The sequence below is a fragment of the Maniola hyperantus genome, chromosome 5 (genome assembly GCF_902806685.2).
Source record: "Maniola hyperantus chromosome 5, iAphHyp1.2, whole genome shotgun sequence".
NCBI classification, from domain to species: domain Eukaryota; kingdom Metazoa; phylum Arthropoda; class Insecta; order Lepidoptera; family Nymphalidae; genus Maniola; species Maniola hyperantus.
Genome location: NC_048540.1, coordinates 9564253 through 9579489, shown reverse-complemented (window position 1 = coordinate 9579489; position 15237 = coordinate 9564253). Strand labels below are relative to the sequence as shown.

Below are 15237 nucleotides of genomic sequence, written 5' to 3'. Positions count from 1 at the left end.
AAAATGTAAATGAGGTACATGCAATTAAGAGCAACAAGATGCTAGATTAGAATTTAATTGACAGTTAGATTGTTATCATTATTGTAATGCCGAATTTAATGAATTATCTTGGCCTTCTTCTAAGAGAATAATGGAGTTTATCTTCCTCTACATTTTATGTGAATCTATCTAGGTATCTTTATAGGGGTAACTATTGTAATAGTCTATATCCAGACTAATGTTATAAATGCAAAAATGTGTGTCTGTCTGTATCAGAGATAATATATTACTGGTCTGTATGGCTGTCTGCTAGCTTTTTACGGTTCAACAGTTTAACCTATTTCGATGAAATTTCGTACATAGTTAGCTTACATCCTGGGCAGGACATATGCTACCCGGAAAATCAAAAAGTTCCCACGGGATTCTTAAAGGCCCCCCCGTTTAACCGATTTATATAAATTTTGGACAGAGGTCAGCCTGGGAATTGACATAGTCAAATTTCTATCCCAGAAAATCAATGAGTTCCCATGGGATTTAAAAAAAAACCTAAATCCAGGCGGATGAAGTCGCGGGCATCATCTAGTTTTACATAAGTTCGTTAGGTAGGTACATTGTATAAGTACTCTAATAAATTGTTTATTCATGGCACCTACTTTGCTGCTCCTACTGATTAAAAATTCCGAAATATTTGGATATAAGAATTCAAATTTCGAGCAGTGTTTGATTCAGAATTCTTTAAATAAAAAAAAGTTTTTTATTTTATTGTTGACAACATGAAAACTAAAGTTTTCGCCTCACGATTACGCGCTGCCCAAACTACCCCTGTAAATTTGGATATTATTAAGTATGTCTTTACCACAGTAGTATGTTTTTATGCTCAATATATTATGTAGTTTCTTTTTAACATATTCAAATACGCACCCAGGTGCGTGTAACCGTAGAATTCATGTTTGAGGTCTTCGCACATTTCACAGACTCGACTCAGTAAATCATAGAAATATAAGCTTTACATCGTGTTTCTTACGATGGAATTTTCAATATTTAATTGAGAGAAGTGTTCAATGCACATGCATGTTCATGCATCGTACACTTCATTTACACATTTCAGTGTTGAAAATTCCATTTACACACTTCAGTGTTGAAAATTCCACCGTAAGGGTGAGTCGAGTAGGGGAAGAGTTAGCGTTGAGTCTGTGTAATGTGCAACGACCTTTGTGATACACGAGCTGATGATTAATTCTGCCACCTCATCTGCATAGATTTAGATTTTTTGATTCCCGTAGGAACTCTTTTGATTTTTCGATATAAAAGTAGCATATGGTAGCTTGCATCTCCGAGCCGTCTCGAGATGCAAGCTACCATATGCTACTTTTTGCTCAGAGCCGTCTCCGAGATGCAAGCTACCTTTCGAAAGGTACTTACTTCCTTTCATCAAAATCAGTTAAACGGATGAGGCGTGAAAAGGGAACAGACAGGCACAATTTCGAATTAGTAGATATGAATGTTTAACGATGCTATCTATGATCATGGAGTCACCTCTACCTACGTGTGTAGATGCTTATACCTAGATAATAGTGGCGTGCACAGGGTTTAAAGCCAGGATAAGCAGTAGTTAGATAGGTCTGTACCTACTTACTGGCAAGTCATAAAGGATAATGAGCATTATCCTCAATAAGCTACTTCAACTAGGCTAACAATTTTTTAGGGTAAGCAATGCTTTTATGCCTCTATGACTTGCACGCCACTGCTAGATATGTTTGAAATTCAAATGTGTGGTCCCTTATTCGTCTTGTCCACGAAAATATCAAGCTTGTATCTCCATAACGACCCAGCGAGTTTACGAGCTTTTTTTGATAGGCAGAAAATAGTATCAAACAGAATTTTAATCCTGTAAAAAATTACCATCATGGTTTTAATGACTACATAATCCTTGGAACTGCAATAAAATACCTACTTAATCGAAAAACTAGCGGAGCTAGCTTTCAGCTAGCTAACTATTATGTATTATACGTACTCAGACTCGGACGAGTTATATCTGTCGTAATGTTTTTACGGTATTTTCAAACTAATTTTGATGATCTTTGAAGATTTAAAGTATAAAGTGGTAAATGATAATAGGTAGGTAATATAGAGTTGTGTGAAATTCACGTTTGAGTGATGGCATAACAAAAAATATCTGTACCTACTAAGCAACCCCGCTGCCTATAAATAGTTATTTCAGTTCCCACAATATCAGTAACAAAGTAAGTACAAGAAGTACAGTTGGGTGTAACAACACAAATATAAAGGTATCACCACAGTTTAAACTTAATTATAATGTGCTAAACATACTTATATATTTAAAAAATACCTCAAATACTTACTATATTTTTATTATGTATGTATTTACAAAACATTTTTTTTTGTTCTTCTTCTGGCGTTACACAGATTAGCCAATGTCAGGTTTGTTATTTATTAAAGTTTAAAGTTAGGGAAAATTTATATTTAAAAAAAATTACCCTTCTTTTATTTTATTCATTTCTTTGTAATCAACATCGTTACATATACATAATATAATTTTACATTTCAGACTTAAAATAAGGCCAAATAGGATTTACAATTTTGCTTAACAGATTACTTCGAAATAGTTATTAATTATAACAGTACGTTTGAAGAGACCAAATTTTTTTTTGCATGTTTGTGTGTAGGGGTGTGTGTGGGTGTGTGTTTGTGTTTTTATCCTACGTCTGTGACTTTACCATTGGATTGAAAAGCAGATTCTTCTGTAAAGAGCCGGTAAGAAATTCAGCAGTCACTGTTTTCAAGTCATAAAAGAAGAAATCGTACAATTTTAGTCAAGTTGTATGCAAAAAGATTTTGGATCCCAAAGCGTTATACTTAATCGCAAAAAAACTCTGCATTGTGTGACTTATGAAAGCTTTAAGAGCCTAAGCAAAGAAGACTGACGCAACGAAATATATTTTATTTAAATACTTAACTTTTCTTTTTTTAAACTTAATATCAAAAACTTTAATCTAAATATATAAAAGGAAAAGGTGACTGACTTATTGACTGACTGACTGTCTGATCTATCAACGCACAGCTCAAACTACTGGACGGATCGGGCTGAAATTTGGGATGCAGATAGCTAGGTATTATAAGCTAAGAAAGGATTTTTAAAAATTCAACGCTTGAGGGGGTGAAATAGGGGTTCGAAATTTTGTGTAGTCCACGCGGACGAAGTCGCGAGCATATTAGTATATTATTATTCTATAAGCTAGTAGAAAATATTACAATAAAACCTTAAGCTAGCCTTATCGCCACCAGATGAGGCTATTAATTGCGGTACCTAACTTTTCTTATTATTTGGTTTGCAGATGAATATCTTAGTTACGTATTTGGTGATATATTGTTGCGTTGGAACAGCCCTAGGGGATGGACCAGCTGTAGCTCCCACTGGGTTAGAGTCTCCGCTAAATCCGTACTACACAGGGCGAAATCCACTTGCACCTGGATACAGTCAATACTACAACCCAGCAACGGCACCTATCTTGAGTTACTCTAATAACCATGGAATTGATGGAAGTTACTCTTATAGGTGCGTTTCTACTTACTTCTAAGTTCTAAGATCACTAGCAAATCCTTAAAATACATGGAACTTTTCATAAATCATCTAACGATGTATTCCGGGATCTTTTTTTCGCGATGCGAGAATTCGTAGATAAATTTTCCGTCATAGATGAAGTCAGTTAAAAGTTTTCTGGACGTGTCTTAATCCGAAGTCTGTCTGTCTGTCTCTGGTTTTTCTCTGCCATGTAGTTCCTGCAATAAAAGTCTGACCTTCTAAGATGCCTGCGTCCACCTGTTCGCTTTCCTATTGAGACAATTGTTTAGTCTATAAGTAAATTAGCTTAGTTAGTTTTATAACATGTTTTCAGTTTCACAACGGGTGACGGCAAGCAAGCTCAAGAAAATGGGTTCTTGAAAGACGCTTATATAGACAAAACTGGAGAACCTCAAGGAACTCAGGTTATTAATTTAATTTAAACAAAACCTAGCAGTGATAGATATTTTAATGAATTTCGTACATAAGAATGTGGTGCCTTAATATTATGAGCTTTAATAACATTTTAATGGAAAAATTTCGATGGAAAAATTGTGATATGATAAATATTAACAGTTTACCTAATTATGTTGATAATAATAATTATTAATGTTATTACGCAGGTTAAAGAAGGCAGTTATGCTTACACATCTCCTGAGGGTATACCGATTCAAGTGAACTACGTCGCTGACGAGAATGGTATGACACTATTTTCCTTACGATAAATAAATTGAATGTATGTTTTTGTGTGTAAGTAATATTAATAACTTGATGATTGACCGAACTTTTATGGTACTTACACTGTTTATAGAGAGAGCTAGCGAGTGCCAGACCTTCGTTGTTTTATAAAAGCCGAAAGTTTCTCTGCGTATTGTCCCCAACACAAGAAGTAACGATCATGGCGGCTTTGGGAGATAACAGCATAACTTTGATAAAGTGTTTGAATGACTCAATAAAGTTATTTTTCAGGATTCAGACACTCGGGAGTTCACATACCTGCCAACGGTAAGGGTGTGGTTCCGTCACCTTTGTTTAACGGACTAAACGGAGCTTATAGCGATCCCCGTTTTAGCCCCAACAACCCTTATAGTGGCTACCGCAATCGCTTCGGTCAGTTTGGCAAGTACAATCCACTGGCGCCTATTGATGCAAGGTATCCTTTCGACCCGAGATACAACCTTAACAACCCATGGGCAGCCCCTGCAGCACTTGGAAAATTAAAGAAGGCTTAAAAGTTAAGGTTCCTTGTAAATTGATGCTGGACATATTATTAATATTATGATTGTTATATATTAAAATTATTACCACTTGTGTAATTTACCAACTAAGAAGATAATTTGTAATTAAAGACTATATAAAAGACCTTTACAAATCCATCGACACATTAAAATAAATAATGTATTTTCGGTACATCGTACCCACATGATTTCTCTTCATATTATTATGGAATCAAAAATATAGGTACCAGCGGCGAAGAGTCAATATAACACGATTCCTATCGGCTTCCCTTTAAGAATTGGCATAATATAGCGTAAGTAGGTACTATTCACATAAATTCGGTAATACGTTCGTAAATACAAAGGTGCGATCGTCACAAATGCTAATTTTTTTTTGTTATAACTAATTTAAGTTAAAAGCATAACAGCTAATGTAGGTAAGAAACATACACCTACAGTCCTACACCATACAAGCCGTAAAATATCGGATTCCCTAGTTAGATTTTTGCTTAGTATTTATCTCTTTCATTTCCCTAGCGAAAGCGAAAGGAGCGAACTAGGTCTGTCTTGCTCTACGGTTGGAACCCACCAATTTAATCTGGCCCAGTAGCGAATACGAATTTGGAACTCGGACAGGTCAGACAAATTTGACGTAAGTAAGCCGCTAGAATCCGAGTTACCGTATTATACCTCCAAATTAAAAATTATATTAATAGTATTATTTTAACAGGTACATGCTACTATTTTGTATTTTGAAGGGTGATTTAATATTGATTTTGATTGATTATTATTTGTTTTTGTGAAGCGTCCATGCACGTTTGTTTTTAAAGTTGTTAGTGGTGTTTTATTTTGATATAATAAATTGGAGCTAGTGATTAATAACTAATAAGTGTAAGTTCGCGGTAATTTAGATGCAGTTTGGTAAGTCAACATCAGAAATTACCTTAATTCACATAGATTGTTGTTTAACAGATTTCCTATTTGTTACGTAACGATAGTAATTTTTCTAAATCGAGTTTTGAAAACAAAAAGCGTCTTTAATCGATGGGGAACAGCTGATATTCTTTTAGGTAAGTAGGTAGGTAGGTACCTTTCCGGCTTCCCTTTTTCAGATTTTCACCCTTCGCCACTGATAGGTACCTATTCATTTTTAATCCCATTACTAGCCCCCACAGAAAATGAGTCTCCTCTTAGAATGAGTAGGGCTTAGGCCAAAGTTCACCATGCTGGCCAAGTGCGGATTGGCCTGTGAGAACATTATGGAAAACTCTCAAGCATGCTGTTTTCCTCACCGAAAGTGATATATAATTGCTTAAGGGGCACGTAACTCCAAGAAGTTATAGAGGTGAATGCCTGGGATAAAATCCCGGACCTTCCGAAGGCTATCACTGGTTATGTACGTACGTATAAGTACCAGTAAGTTTTTCAAGGTAACATTACACCAAGGTACATTTGGACAAATAGACAATTCTGTCTTAATGATATCATAATATTATGTAAGTTTGTAAATTATTATTACAGGAACAGGTAGTGCATAACAAAGCACTTTCTATGCTAATGATGTAAACACAAATATACAGGTAAGTAGGTATTATGCCCATATTTTGAAGCTGACAAAATGTGAATAAAAGTAAAGACAAAGACCAATATTTTGACATTGTGTATGGCAGGCTGATGATGATAAGGCAACATCAATAAATTCTTGTTTTAAAAAACCTTGTTGAAGTATGTCACACATTCTTGTAACAGGTTTCAGAAATATGCATATTTTGATGCACCTATGGTTCAAAATATTTTTGGCGATTTTTAAATTAATTTATAATACATAATTTATGACTCATCAGTCATTGGTTAGGTACAGCTGTTCTGTTTAGATTTTATAAATCTTTTGGTAGGTACATAAGTTCCATTTACATTTCAACAATTTCTGAGCGTGCTAATGCTCGGGCCAAACGTAAGGTTAACGTCAGTTAAGGTTAACGTCAATGCCCAACAACGCCATAATTATCAACTGAATTGGCGTTACAATCATCTAACGCCAAACGGCAATGTGAATGCCGTTATCAAATTATCGCGTTAGGTCGTGGCTACACCTACGATTAACGGCCATTAACGCGTTTATCAACGGCGTTTCCCGTTAATGTAGCCGGAGCACAAGGAAATGAAGTCCCCATAAATCTGGTGGCACAAAGTAGCTTAAAAGCTGCACGGCATACGAATTTCTCTGGTGTGTATAGTCCCTAACATATAACAGCTGTTAAAAATTACAATTACGAGACGACTGTATCTATTGCTTACATGCAACCCTGGATAACAGCCTTATGTGCACTTGAAACATAGCAGTGAGTTTCAAGAAACATATATCACGTATTACGGCTTAACTTGTTTGTCGGAGTTTGTTCGACTTGTTTCGGACCCCATTGAATAAGAAACCCCGGAAGTGGTCGAAACCAGTCAGTTTTACTTCACCAAGTATAATATAAGTAGTTATACACTTATACAGGTATCACTCACCATAGTTTATAGGCTAAAATTTCAAAATTCGATAAACGATTTCATATCATTGATCAGGTCACATCATGATGCATACAATAAATAATGTGATATTTCATGACATATCACTACTTTATGAAATGTGCTGGGCATGTGGGTAACTCTACGATCAGGCTACGAAAGATACACTGGATTCGTATTGCACCTATTATCAAATTTTTTCGTCATGGGTCCTGGTTTCAATCCCTAGTTGAAATTTTGGTATTATACTGCCTTTCCCTGAGAGTGTCAAAAAACGATTAGGTTAGGTAATATTCGTAGATAGATTTCATACACGTGTGGTACGTGAGGCCATGTAGATAAAACATCTCAATAAGGGACGTTCCGTACTTATCCTTTGTCATACACCGCCGTAAAATATGAACTTTGAGTCGGTGCCGATGCGTAATGCAATGTAAAATCATATAAATACCAGGGGTTAAATCACAGTGCATCACTCCTCTCTTTGCCTTTTGTAAGCTTTCAACTTGCATCTGAAGTGGTCCCAACATGAAGTGCACTGTAAGTTGGAAACAAATTTAAAAGCTAAATAATTTTAAATACTTACACTGTACACATCAAAAATTGAGGAACCGACAGGACTCGAACCTGCGTCTCCTCTGAGTACCTATCCGACAGGCTACGGACTACGGTTCACTATGCCTAGCGATCAAAGGCGCTCCAGTTTTTGATATGTACCTACTTATTTGAAATTATTTAGAAATTTCCTTGAAAAGTAGGTAAAACACTATCATAAGAATTATAAACTTTAAAGGCTAATGTACTTTTAACGCAAAACTTCCAGCTTTTTAATTTTTGATAAAAGTGTATCTAGGTCATAGAGCAGAAACAAAGAGGAGTTGGCCTAAGCAACTGTGCACTGTGATTTTCAACTAGGTCCTGACGTCATCACTGTGGGCGGGGCCTTAGTTAGTATGCTGTCTGCGTTCGTCAAGTTCACATATATTGAGACTCGTATTATCGGTGTGTTTTCGCGTTTTTAAGAACAAAAGGATGAAGTGTTGTGTTTTATCGTGTCAAAGTTATTCAGACAGACGTTCTGATGCTATGAATGGTATCACATTTCATTTGTAAGTAATTTTATACGTAATTATTAAAATAGTTCTAGATTATTGACATCTAGTGTGAGATAGCTGAACTATGTAGTGACATCAATATATCGATGTTAGGTCGCTAAGCGAGTAGTTTTGCTACTAACCCGCAGATGGAAAATTGAGAAGTGGGCGGCGTTCCACAACCCCTCACCCCGCAAAATGTCACTCGATATTTCATAGGGAAATCTTAATACAACATCTCCTCTTTGTTTCTGCTCTATGATCTAGGTATATATTTAAGTTTCTATGTAAAGACAGATAGTTACTATAGTTATAGAACTGGAGTGTGGAACTGCAGTGTTAATGGACTTTCATAAAAAAAATGATACTTAAGTACCTACTAGTAGAAATATCTCTAGAACACTTATATAAAAAAATAGATTGCCCGCAACTTTTAGCGATAAGGCCGCCTATTGTACATGCTATCTTTGTTATATGTCTATTGTTTTGGTTTTGGTGTACAATAAAGCATATTTTACTTTTACTTTACTTTACTTCATCTGCGTGGATTTAGGTTTTCAAAAATCCCGTGGGAACTGTTTAATTTTCCGAGATTTTCCGGGCCTTTGTGCCCAGGGATGTAAGCTAACTCTGTAAATCCTCCAAATTTCATCAAAATCGGTTTAACTGTTGGGCCGTGAAAAGCTAGCAAACAGACAGACACACTTTGGCATTTATAATATTAGAAGGGATAGTATGGATAAATGAATTCCATGACTTCGATGAATTATTCTACAATTAGGGCTATTTGCACCACCTTGCAAGAATGTAGGTTTGATACTAGGATGAACGATTTCACGAATATTTTTTAGTATTAGCTTTTTCCCGTGACTTCAAACGCATAGTTTTAGCCGGTAGTACCGGGGATAATGTAGTAGTATAATTTTTTACTAGGTACAAGTTTAAGACTTAGATAGATAGTTCTTGCATTAATTTACACAATTTATACCTTTTTGCTAGTTCTTATTGCTGGTGGTGGCTGGAGCAGTAGCGGCGGATGTCAGCAACATACAACCGTATTTATTTCAACAACAAACTCACCAGCAGCAACAGTACACAACAGAACCTATCCCCATCATCCAGCAAGACCAAATTATTAACCCGGATGGCTCATATAAGTGGAAGTAAGTATTTTTTTGCTTTTGGTTAAAATCATAGCAATTGAAAAGCTAGCAAACAAAACGGTGTAATTGCACGAATTAAAATTTTACAGGAAGAGCAAAAGACCGAATGAAAACTGCTGAAACTGGACTGTAATTATACCACTTTGATAGAAATCACGAACGTTGAACTCAATTTTAGCAGTTTTAGGCCAATTTGCTTAGAAACGAGTTCGAAAGTTTGTATTCAGTGATCAAAATGCACTTTAGATACAATTTCAATACAGTCTTAGGTCGTTTTACTTGAAAGTGAGTTCAGAGATTTTATGCAGGCAGGATTTTATGCAGGGCTAAAAACATCGGGATTAAAGAAAAAAAACCGGTCAAGTGCGAGTCAGACTAGAAAGTTGGCATAAAATGATTTTCAAATAGAGACCCTAATGGAAAATAAGATTCTACTAGTTGGTAAAATTTATATCTAGATGATGCCCGCGACTTTGTACGTGTGGATTTAGGTTTTAAAAATACCGTGGGATCTTTTTCATTTTCCGGGATAAAAAGTAGCCTTGTCCTTCCCCGGGAAGTAAGCTAACTCTGTACCAAATTTCATCAAAATCGGTTAAACTGTTGGGCCGTGAAAAGCTAGCAGACAGACAGACAGACACACTTTCGCATTTACAATATTAGTATGGAAGTATGGATGAATCAAATTGTGTAGGTAATATTAAACATACTTCTTACATATTCTTATGAAAGAAACATCAATTCATCATCGACTTAGATCGCAAAACATACCATACATACCTTAGCATAACATACCCTAGCATATGGTAAAAAACTTTCAAATGAGCTAAGCGATTGTCCGCGCTACGCATAATTATATTCGCACCTCCCTAGCGTAAACCAAGCCTTGTAGTATTCATAGGACACATACACAATGCACATAGGCAGGTAGGTATATCAATCGATCTAACTCAATGTCAATATACCTAAAGGGCCTGCTATCACTTGAACTATGAAATTCTAAGATTTCAAGCTCCAAATTTACCATCATAGGACGAACTTTCATATAATTGAATACATGTTTAAAATAAATCAATCTTTCGTATTGACCTTCAATGTACCATATTTACAAAATCTATTTTGTTTATGTTGTAGTGTTCAATCTCACGCACCTAGTTTTAATTAAATAAATAACAGACTCAACTTTGAAGCCCTAAGTCTGTCCTTAAAAATCATCTAATTTACTCGAAAAAAATACCTGAATATCAGAAATATAATCTTAATGACTTATAATGTACTAGAATACTATGGATTTTTAATCTGAAAAAAGAACTGTTGCCAATTTTCACGAATTATATGGCTAGTTAAAGACAACTTTTTGTATTGAATAAAATATACATTCTACCAAAAATTTATACCAAAATAAACTATGTTCTTTAGCAAATCTATTTGTATAGTTTTGGTAACAATCCATTTATTTCATATCAAGCATAAAAAATTATAAACATCACTCTAAATTACTATAAATAGCCACGCAAGTTGGCTTCGTTCGTATGGCCGAGCGTAAATTTGTAAATCTCCTCTTAAATAAATTGTTATCGACTATTGACATGTCAAGGTAACTAATTTGAGATGATTGATATTGTAAAACTTTCATATTACCAGAATGAACTTACTCCGAGTGATATCTTATACTCTTATACCCGGTTTAAGCGAACAAATTATGATTGAGGTAGGTTTAACGTTGAAACGAAGCCATTGCATTTGACGTTTGTTTTATGCTTTATCGTGCAAATCCATTATCCATAGCGAAAATTAATTGTATTTTTACAATAAGTAACTAATATAATTTGTAAGTAGCTGTAAGTTGTAATAGCCTAGTGGTTAGGACGTCCGCCTCCTAATCGGAGGTCGGGGGTTCGATCCCGGGCGCGCCCTTCTTACTTTTCGGAGTTATACGCGTTTTTAATTAAGGAAGTGAAGGAAAACATCATGAGGAAACCTGCATGCCTGAGAGTTCTCCATAAAGTTCTCAAAGGTGTGTGAATTCTACCAATCCGCACATAACCAGCGTGGTAGACTAAGGCCAAAACCCTTCTCTCTGAGTGGAGACCCGTGCTCTGTAGTGAGCCGGCGATGGGTGGATCATGATGATGATGAATATAATTTGAAGTCCTTGCAACTTGTAGTTTCATTAGTTTCAATCAGTGTGTTTGAAGTTTTTTTGACATATTTTTCAGTTACGAAACTGGTAACGGTATTAGTGCTGAAGAGGCAGGCTTTGTAAAGAACCTTGGTATACCTGAACAAGAAGCTCAATCTGCGCAAGGGCAATACAAGTACACAGCGCCAGACGGACAGGTAGTGTATTAAAATTGATTGTAGCGAAAAATTTCCTTACCGAATAAAATTACTTATACATACCTATCAAAGTTAAAATAGCTTAGTTGCGACAGTGCATAAGTATCAAACGATTGCTGGCTAAGCATATTTGACTCTAGTTGGTAACTGGATGGATAACCGACTATGGAAATCCAAGTTTGGCCTTTTCACTTCCTCTATGGCTCGTAGAGCACGTTATGCCATTCGTCCAAGTTATTATCACTAACATTTAATACTGAACTGGTCGAATCGTATGTGATCTGCGGTCAAAGTCTTCTAATATTTACCAGAGTTTATCTATGGACTTTTGATGGTGATTTTCAGCTTTAAATAGAACTTCTCTACAGTCTTGTATTTTTTGCTCTGGTTTCCTCTTGCTTTGTGCCTCAGTCCTTTTGAAGATTATCTGACAGTTTGCCCCGATTATGATTGGGCTAGCAGGGCAAGAATCTGGATGGAAGGTTTTTGCCGCTTTCATTTACCCCTTACCTATAGATATTTACTAAAGATGTATTTTGGTTTTACTAATTTAAAATAAGAGCTTCCATGATATCGTGTTTTTGTTATTAACTAAATTATTCATGACATTTTTATTGCTTGTTATTATTATTGTTTCACAAAAAATAATGTTGTTCTAAACTTGATTTCCTAGATATAGGTAGGTAATAAAATTATTCATTGTATGGCGCCAGCATACCATTGCGGGAGTATTTACTATTTACGTACATAAAGTAAGACCCTTAAATACAAATAGATATGTCGAAGATAATGACAGAAATATTTTGTAAAAAGGGTATAAATGTTAGTTATTGAAACAAACATTCAAGTTTCTTCACTTACTGGTGGCACTCTTGTAGATTATAAAACAAAGTAGGTACGAACATTGATGTCGAAATTTTTCGTTCTGTTAGTACGAAGCTTTATATTTCATTTCGCCTAGTCTAAAAGTACATTATAACTCTCTAGTTTAAAAATATGAAGCAATATATTTTGTAGGCGCTTAAGCTACGCACATCTTAGTTTATTGCCCTAAGAGATTTGATGCAGAAAACTTTGTTAACTTTATTAACCACAAAAAAAACGTTTTGTCTAGTCTAGTTTAATTAAGAATCTGATATGTAAAACTGCGAACAGTATTGGACTTGAATATTTTCTAAAACTTACTTTTTTTAGCAGTTAGTTTCTTAAAGTGAAAAAGTATTTATTATTTTTAGTATACTTTCAAGCATGAGTAGTTCTATGTTTTTAGAAAATAATTTCGACTGTTTTTTGTATTATTTTGCGTTGGTTATTAGGAAAGAGCGATTTTCTAAGTTCTAAATCCCTCTGATTCCTGCCTTTTCCAATGTTATATCATAGTCTATTGATTGTTCCAGATTATTCAACTACAGTATGTAGCGGATGAGAACGGCTTCCAGCCTCGAGGTGCCCATTTGCCAACGCCTCCACCAATTCCCGTAGAAATCCAGAAGGCTCTGGATCACCTCGCCACTCTGCCACCTCCCGCTCCTGAGGCTAACCAGTACAGACTAGTATAAATAAAGCAGTGGTATCATCAAATATTATTTATTGTGACTACCTTACAAGAGGCTGTAAAACTAATATGTATCACTATAGGTATAGAGTATGCGGAGGCATATATGTGATAGAAAAGATTACTTTTTATAATAAGAAAACATAGATTTAAGTACATTACTAATTTAATTTTTTCTATCACCAAATAAACTGTAACCAATATTATGTATGATGATATTTTGGTAGATTTTCGATTATTTGGTGATTGAAAAAATAAGCCCAGAGTCTTGTGTCGAACGACGACGTCAATAAAGTTAAATGTTTTGAAGTTATTACGAGTTTTATTTTGATTATCAAATTGGTATAATAATATTTTCTTTTATCATTGAACGAAATTTAGCAGTCATTCGAGAAAGTTTTAAATTGTTTGTTTATCTATATTATAATGGTAAGCCGGCATGTAAATTTAGGAAAGTAAAACGAAGTAATTGCGACTATACAGTTTTTACTGGCCTGTGTCTGTTGATCTAGTCTGTAGAACATTATTTGTTTTATCGGTCTACATCTACCTACGTAATCGTCATTCAAATGATATGTCAAATTGTTCTAAAAATACTCAAATCAAATTGTATATACTGTCCCGATCACCATATTACCATTTCTTATTTACTTAACTTACTTAAACTTAAAATCGGATTAAAAAAAACAATTAATTCGATGGGTCCTAACTATTAATAAGCGTCCTCCTCCTGTTTTGATCACTACCCGTAGTAATTAATCTCTATATATAAAAATGAATCGCTAAATGTGTTGCTGCTCGCCAATCTCGAGAACAGCTGAACCGATTTAGCTAATTCTTTTTTATAATATTCCTTGAAGTACGAGTATGATTCTTACGGAGAGAAAAAATTAAAAAATTTGAATCGTCTGTTAGGCGGAAGTTCGCCAGGGCAGCTAGTTATTTATAAATGTGAAAGTGTGTGTGTTTATCCGTCACAAACGATCGACGTGATTGTTTGTTTTTTCAAAGATATAATATTACGACGTGGATAAAAACATGTGGTAAAACTAAGCTACTTTTAATCTGGAAAATCGAAGATTATGCACGGGATTTTTAAGAACCTAAAACCACGCGGACTTAGTTTCACGCACCAGTTTGTCCGTTAATAAAGAGGAAACCGAATAAACTTGAAAAGCGGTTCCCACGCGGTCACAACGTGCACATTTGTGCGGGTTGGGCGGCCGTCAGCGAATCTCCTAGTTGTACCTATAAAGTTGATGACGCCTAAGTTGCCCAACGACCCGTCTGTTCACTTTCCCTCTCGTGTCAAGGTCGCTAGCCATCGCCATAAACTCCACATACCCGACGCCTGTTAATCATATGTCGTAAACATTTTTAACGTTTTTTTGACGAGCTCCAACTAATAACAAATAGAGAGATAGAGAGCAAGACCCCAGGTCTGCCAGATCGTACTTACTTAATTTCTGAGAAACAAAAAGTGGGGGATAGAGTAGTATTGTACCCATATCTGCTAGCTTGCGCCGACGACAGCCAATTTAAGTTAAAAGTGCTAAAGCTGCTAAAGGTACTCACCTAATTAAAAACATTATTCACTTTTCTTAAAGTCTGAGTGCTGATTTTTATGTATGTTTTATAGAACTTTGTTTCTAATTAACATTCAATAATGTCAGACATTGCACGTCGGCGGTAGTTTCTGCCAGACGCTTTAAAGCTCACAAAAAATAACATAGTTAATCTTACTAATAGTCCGAGTCATCATAATATTTATTTTATGGTACTCAGGAAATAT

The 15237-nt window shown here is 35.3% G+C and overlaps 1 pseudogene; it reads left to right on the top strand.

The window, feature by feature from the left end:
* Positions 1–1296: 1296 nt before the first annotated feature.
* LOC117982562 (uncharacterized) lies at positions 1297–13449 on the top strand (annotated as a pseudogene).
* The last annotated feature ends 1788 nt before the right edge of the window (positions 13450–15237 follow it).